The sequence below is a fragment of the Aotus nancymaae genome, unplaced genomic scaffold, assembly GCF_030222135.1.
Source record: "Aotus nancymaae isolate 86718 unplaced genomic scaffold, 86718_ANA_hifiasm-v0.15.2.pri h1tg000008l, whole genome shotgun sequence".
NCBI classification, from domain to species: domain Eukaryota; kingdom Metazoa; phylum Chordata; class Mammalia; order Primates; family Aotidae; genus Aotus; species Aotus nancymaae.
In genome coordinates this window covers 30934210-30942344 of record NW_026988419.1, presented here as the reverse complement: position 1 = coordinate 30942344, position 8135 = coordinate 30934210, and the positions used below count along the sequence as shown (strand labels likewise).

The 8135-nt window shown below is 40.1% G+C and overlaps 1 pseudogene; it reads left to right on the top strand.

The window, feature by feature from the left end:
- Positions 1 to 3104: 3104 nt before the first annotated feature.
- Positions 3105 to 4186, top strand: LOC105712657 (ubiquitin-like-conjugating enzyme ATG3; annotated as a pseudogene).
- Positions 4187 to 8135: the final 3949 nt, after the last annotated feature.

The window sequence follows — 8135 nt, the reverse complement described above, 5'->3', positions numbered from 1 at the left end:
GGAGGCTGAGGCAGGAAAACCTTGAATCCAGGAGACAAGGTTGCAGTGAGCTGAGATTTCACCACAGCACTCTAGCCTGGGCGGCAAAGTGAGACTCTGTCTCAGGAAAAAAAAAAAAAAAAAGTAAAAATTAAACATGGAAGCAAAACCAAGATTCATCAATTCACAATTTGCATAAAATTGTGGATAGCCTTTCCTAAGGTATGTAGAATTTCAGTAAATCATGCTCTATCTAGACCTTCCTCTCAATTACTTCTGATTTTCTGTATCATGTGCATATCTGCACACAAGAGGGAATACTTTAAGCTCTATTCTCTAGGAAAGGAGGAAAAGCATGATGAGCATAGGGCTAAATTTAGCCAGCCAGGTGTGTTTTGTTTGGCCTGCGAGTATTTAACATTTGTTTTTATTTGAATGCCTTTTAGGTGGGACCTGGACCTTCCCCAAACCCAGCAACTCCCAGTTGTCTTAACCCAACTAGATTTACCCACTTATATTACCTTCCTAACCTTTGTAATCTTTGGCTTGTGCCTGCTGTAAGAACTTTCATCGCAGACATAATGTGAATAGAAGAGCCTAGAGGAAATACTTGGCGTTGCGAAATTGAGAGGAGGAAAACTTGAAAGGAGAGCCATCTCTGGCTAAGACTCTGACGTAGGGCGGATTGTCTTCCCTCTCCATGGCGCACACTTGTCTTCTTCCACACAAGTCCATGGTTACTCTATTTCTCCATTCTCCATGCCCCCATCTCTCATTCAAACCTATACCTAAATAAGGTTCCAATACTCATTCATGGGATAAATGACTACCCCAAACAAAACAAAACTGTGGCTTATCTTAAACCTCAAACAAACTTTCATTATATAAGCATCACCAAGCAAATGGGGTACTCAGAATCATCATACACTCAGGTTGGTTGTTTGCACAGAGGCTTCTCTAAAATCCATTTTTCTTTTAACTTCATAGGAGAAATAGGAAAAGTAGAAAAGGAAAGCCATGCTTGAGAAAAGAAAAGTGAAACAAAAAGAGTTTTAATTCAGTCTTTCAGAATGGTAGGACCAAAGGGAAGAAGTCTTCAGGAATATTTGCTCTAAGTCAAGCCCCTGCCTCCCTGCTACTGAGGCAAAGAAGTATGAAACTGTGTGCTAATAATCTCAGATACTCACCCCAGTGCCCTTCACCTTCACAGTCTTATTTGTACTAGGATTTATTTGTACTGTTTCTCACCCAAATTTTTTCTGGTAATAACTCTGGGCTATTTATTCTTATAGTCACTCCTGTCAAAGAAAGCAGTAAATAATATCCTTTTATCTATTTAAAAGTTAATGAGGCCAAGTGCCGTGACTCACATCTGTAATCCCAGCACTTTGGGAGGCCAAGGTGGGCGGATCACTTGAGGCCAGGAATTCGGCCTGGCCAACATGGTGAAACCCTGTCTCTGCTAAAAATACAAAAATTAGCCGGGCGTGGTGGCACATGCCTGTAATCCCAGCTACCCAGGAGGCTGAGGCATGAGAATGGCTTGACCTGGGAGGCAGAGGTTTCAGTGATCCAAGATCACACCACGGCACGCCAGCCAGGGTCACAGAATGAGACTCTGTCTCAAAAAATAAAAAAAATAAAAAATAAAGTTAATGAAAATCTTCCCTATAGTTTTTTCTTCTCCAGACTACAAAATCTCCTCCCCATCCCTTTAGCCTCTTTCTCATATGTCTTATTTGAAAACGCTCTACTCATTTATTGCTAAACTTTCTCTGATTTATCTTCACCTAAATTATGGGGGCCCAAATTTGACTTTTAGTATTTTCAACTTTAGTATACAATGGATAGCTTACAATTTTATATTGAGTAAGGTTATTGATGCTACTGATCCTGTTAAACTGCCTTTTCTGGACCAAAATGTGAGTGAAATTCAGGCTAGAATTCAAAAAGCGTAGAATTTATTTTTCAACATACAAATGTGCCTCTCTTTAAGCAAATCTGCTACGTAAAAACGTGACTTTATATAACAAAAACTGATTCGTTAATTAAAAAGATTCGCCAATACTTTTCATTAACTAGACTCTCCTCTGGTACAAATAGTCTTTTCAGTTACACATTTATCATGCAAATCCACATGTACCTGTATAATTTGAGAGGGTGAGAAGAAAACTATGTGCAAATTGAAGCAATAAAAGAGCTGCCAATTTTATAGGAAGTAACAATATGTCCTTGTGTCATGTAATTGTACATTGCTCTTTCCTGCACCTTCCTTAATAAGTCTCCACCCAAAAGCAAAATTAAAGGGTTTCATTTCTCTCTCCACTAGACTAAGTACATAAACTCCTCCCCAAACAGATGGTGGGTAAACAGAAAGGAAATTAACTGCTCAATTAAAAAAAAAAAGTAGGCTGGGCCAGGTGGCTCTGGCTCACACCTGTAACCCCAGCACTTTGGGAGGATCACCTGAGGTCAGGAGTTTGAGACCAGCCAGGCCAACATGGCGAAACCATTTCTACTAAAAATACAAAAATTAGCCAGATGTGGTGGTACATGCCTGTAATCCCAGCTACTTGGGAGGCTGAGGCAGGAGAATTGCTTGAACCTGGGAGGCAGAGTTTGCAGTGAGCCGAGATCATGCCACTGCACTCCATCCTGGGCAAAAGAATGAGACTCCATCTCAAAAAAAAAAAAAAAAAAAAAAATTAGCCAGGTGTGGTGGCATACGCCTGTAATCCCAGCTACTCTGGAGGACTGAGGCAGGGGAATTGCTTGAACCCGGGAGGCAGAGGTTGCAGTAAGCTGAGATTACACCACTGCACTCCAGCCGGAGCAAAAGATCGAGACTCTGCCTCAAAAAAAAAAAAAAAAAAAAAAAGTGTGTGTGTGTGTATACATATATATATATGGAGAGAGAGACAGAGACAGAGAGACAGAGAGAGAGAGAGAGAGGGAAAGAGTACTACTAATGGCCAGAAAAGAAACAGCACAGGGGGCTGCTGCTCGGTGCTGATGTGAGTCAGCGGCAGCGGGGACATTTTCTGACTCCCCGGCCCCTGACCTGGCTGCCCTTTCCATCCCGTCGCCGGCAGGCCACTACTCCGGCCCCAGAATGCAGAATGTGATTAACAAACACAGTGAAGAGTAAGGCACTGGAAGTGGTTGACTACCTGACCCCGGTCCTCAAGGAATCAAAGTTTAAGGAAACAGATGTAATCATCCCAGAAGAGTTTGTGGCAGCTGTAAATCGCTTAGTCCACCACTGTCCAACATGGCAATGGGCTGCAGGGGAAGAATTGAAAGTGAAGGCATACCTACCAACAGGCAAACAATTTTTGGTAGCCAAAAATGTGCCATGCTATAAGCAGTGCAAACAGATGGAATATTCAGATGAATTGGGAGCTATCATTGAAGAAGATGATGGTGATGGCAGGTGGGTAGATACATATCACAACACAGATGTTACAGGAATAACCGAAGCAGTGAAAGAGATCACACTGGAAAACAAGGACAGTATAAAACTTCAAGATTGCTCAGCACTATGTGAAGAGGTAAAAGAGGAAGGTGAAGGAGAAGCTGCAGATATGGAAGAATATGAAGAGAGTGGATTGTTGGAAAAAGATGAGGCTACCCTAGATACAAGAAAAATAGTAGAAGCTTGTAAAGCCAAAACTGATGCTGGCGGGGAAGATGCTATTTTGCAAACCAGAATTTACTACCTTTACATCGCTTATGATAAATATTACCAGTCTCCGCGATTGGGGGTTGTTTGGCTATGATGAGCAATGGCAGCAGAACAGTTGAACACATGTATGAAGACATCAGTCAAGATCATGTGAAGAAAACGGTGACCACTGAAAATCACCCTCATCTCCCACCACCTCCCATGTGTTCAGTTCACCCATGCAGCCATGCTGAGGTGATGAAGAAAATCACTGAGACTGTTGCAGAAGGAGGGGGAGAACTTGGAGTTCATATGTATCTTCTTATTTTCTTGAAATTTGTATAAGCTGTCATTCCAGCAATAAAATATGACTACATGAGACACTTCACAATGTAATGAAGAGAGCATAAAATCTATCCTAATTATTGGTTCTGATTTTTAAAGAATTAACCCACAGATGTGATCATTGACCATATTCATCAATATATACAGTTTCTAATAAAGAGACTTATATGTTTATGCATTAAATAAAAATATGTTCCACTACCAGCCTTATTTGTTTAATAAAAATCAGTGTAGACTGGGCATGGTGGATCATGCCTATAATCCCAGCACTTTGGGAGACTAAGGCAGGTGGATCACTTGAGGTCAGGAGTTTCAGATCAGCCTGACCAACATGGAGAAACCACATCTCTACTAAAAATACAAAATTAGTCAGGCATGGTGGTGCATGCCTGTAATCCCAGCTACTTGGGAGGCTGAGATAGGAGAATCGCTTGAACCCGGGAGGTGGAGGTTGTGGTGAGCTGAGATCGCGCCATTGCACTCCAGCCTGGGCAAAAAGAGAGAAATTCCATCTCAAAAGAAAAATCAGTGTAAAGAGAAAAAAGAAGCATGAGTGAAATTTTTTTATTAAACCTTGTATATTTAATCATGACAATAATAAATAAATAATAAACATCACAGTACAAAAAAGGAAAGAAGTTGAAACTTTTAAATTATATTAACTTTTTTCAAAAATAGAAAAAAATATGCCCATATATTAGTGTGTTGCAGTTATGAATAGTGATATTGCAGTATATTAAATAAATAACAATTTTAAAAGAAAAAAGTTCAATTATAATATATTATTTAAATTTGGTAGTATATTTCATGTATGAACTAAAATATGCATTAACCAGACAAGATGTTACATCCTGCAGTTTGCTGTCTATTTCACTGTTTCAAAATTTAAACACAGGCCCAGTGTGGCAGCTCATACCTATAATCACAGCACTTTGGGAGGCTGAGGTGGGAGGATCACGTGAAGTCAGGAATTTGAGACCAGACTGTACAAGATGAGACTCCCATCTGTACCAAAAAAATTGTTTTAATTAAAATAAAAAATAAAATTTAAACACAAATGAAACTTTGATCGCAGTGTGATGGAGTAGAAATTGTTCTGTTTTTTCAATTTCTACCACCACATGCTATCTTGTATTTTTGAATCTCCTGTTTAAATTCAAGAATATGTAGTTCCACAGGGATCTGAAATACAAACTGCTCCCAAAGTGAGCTAGAACAATTCTAAGCTGTTACAAATGCACTCCTGACATGACTATTGCAGCTGTGTCGGCATGTGTCAGGAGCCGACTGTATAATTGGAAATTCTCTTAATTAACTTTTATGTAAAATAAAATGGTTATTGAGACATAAGCAATATGAATTTGTTAATTTGAAGCTTACATTAATAAAACTCAGTAATAGCCACAATCATTATAGAATTCAGAACAACAAAACAAATTTGGAGAGAGGAATGTTCTATCCCTGACATTGTTTAGAACTAAAGTCTCATGGTGGTAATAAAAAGTGGATTGAGGTGGGCAGATCACCTGAGGTCAGGAGTTCGAGACCAGCCTGACTAACATGAAGAAACCCCATCTTAACTCAAAATACAAAAACTAGCCAGGTATGGTGGCACATGCCTGTAATCCCAGCTACTCGGGAGGCTGAGGCAGGAGAATCGCTTGAACTGGGAGGCGGAGGTTGCAGTGAGCCGAGATCATACTATTGCACTCCAGCCCGGGCAATAAGAGCAAAATTCCACCTAATAAAAAAAAAAGCAGACCAATCTCTAGGTTTTTATTACTGTTTTTTGTTTTGTTTTTGAGATGGAGTCTCACTCTGTCTCCCAGGCTGGAGACAGAGCTTGTCTTGGCCTCCCAAAGTGCTGGGATTACAGGTGAGCCATTGTTCCTGGTCTGTGTTTTTAAATAAACTTTACTTTATAGAGCAGTTTAAATTCCCAGAAAAATTAAGTGGAAAATACAACATGTTCTCATATGACCCCTTCCCCACACCAGCCTCCCTCACTGTCAACATCATTCACCAGAGTGGTACTTACGTTACAATTGATGAATCTACATGCATATATCATCATTATCACCCAAAGTCCATAGTGTATATTAGAATTCACTTTTGGTGTTGGACATTCTGTGGGTTTCACAAATGTATAATGACATGTGTCCACAACTATAGTATCCTACACAATAATTTCATTCCCCTAGAAATCCTCTGTGCTTTGCCTATTTATCCCCCTCAATCCCTGGTAACCACTAATCTTTTTTTTTTTTGAGACGGAGTCGTGCTCTGTTGCCCAGGCTGGAGTGCAGTGGTGCGATCCTGGCTCACTGTAACCTTTACCTCCCGGGTTCAAGCCATTCTCCTGCCTCAACCTCCCAGGTAGCTGGGACTACAGGCATATACCACCATGCCTGGCTAATCTTTTTTTGGTATTTTTAGTGGAGGTGGGGGTTTCACCATGCTGGCCAGGCTGGTCTCGAACTCCTGACCTCAAGTGATCCACCCACCTCGGCCTCCCAAAGTGCTGGGATTACAGATGTGAGTCACTGTGCCCGGCCCACTAATCTTTTTATTGTCTCTATAGTTTTGCCTTTTCCAAATGTCATATAATTAGAATCATACAGCCCTTTCAGACTGACTTCTTTTAATTACCGATATGCATTTAAGTTTCCTCTACGTCTTTTGATGGCTTGATAGCTCCTTTTATTTTAGCACTAAATAAAATTCCATCCAACGGATGTACTACAGTTTATCCTTAGTTGACTTCTTATTTCTTCCAAGTTTTGGCAATTATGAATAAAGTTGCTATAAACATCTGTGTACAGATTTTTGTGATTTTTTTTTAATTAAAAAAGTTTTCAGCGATGGTTTCTCATTCTGTTGCCCAGGATGGAACTGAACTCCTGAGCTCAAGTTATCCTCCCACCTCAACCTCTCTAGTAGCTAAGACTACAGACATGCACCACCATGCCTGGCATGTAGGCATAAGGTTTTGACTCCTTAGGGGAAATAGCAAGGAGTGCAATCACTGGATCATATATATGAATGTGATTAGTTTGTAAGAAACTGCCAAAGTGTCTTCTATACCATTTTGATATCCCATCAGCAATGAATAGGAGTTCTTGTTGCTCTGCCTCCTTGTCACCATTTGTCATCTTTTGGATTTTAGCCATTCTAGTAGGTTTGTACTGATATCTCATTGTTGTTTACATTGGCAATTCCCTAATTACTTATGATGTTGAGGATCTTTTCATTGCTTATTTGTCTTCTGTGTATATTCTTGGTGATGTGTTTCTGTTCAGGTCTTTTGCCCATTTTTTAATCATATTGTTTTCTTACTGTTGAGTTTTTTTTAATTATTTTTATTATTTTTTATTTTTTTTAAAGATAGGGTTTCACCATGTTGGTCAGGCTGGTCTTGAACTCTCGACCTTAGGTGATCCATCCACCTTGGCCTCCAAAGTGCTTGGATTACAGGTGTGAGCCACCACACCTGGCCTCTTACTGTTGAGTTTTAAGAGTTTTTTAAATTTTTTTAGTGACCAGAAATTATTACAAACTTTATTATTAAATGACACACAATTATAGCTACCTTTATTTATTTCAATTGGTTTTTGGGAAATAGGTGATGTCTGGTTACATGAATAAGTTCTTTAGTGGTAATTTCTGAGATTTTGGTGTAATTATCACCAAATCATGAGTAGTGTATGAGCAGTGTACACTGTACCCAATGTGTTATTCCTCGCGCCCCCTCACCCCTTCCCCTGAGTCCCCAGAGACATTGTATCATTCTTTTTTTTTTTTGAGACTGAGTCTCACTTTGTCATCCAGGCTGGAGTGCAGTGGCATAATCTCGGATCACTGCAGCCTCCGCCTCCTGAGTTCAAGTGATTCTCCTGTCTCAGCCTCCCTAGTAGCTGTGATTATAGGTAAGTGCCACCACTATTTTTAGTAGAAATGGGGTTTCACCGTGTTGGCCAGGCTGGTCTCAAACTCCTGACCTCAAGTGATCTGCCCACCTCAGCCTCCAAAAGTGCTGGGATTACAGGCATAAGCCACTGCACCCAGCTGTCCATTGTATCTTTCTTATGCATTTGAATCCTCATAGCTTAGCTCCCAGAATTTTAAGAGTTCTTTGTGTATTTTCAGC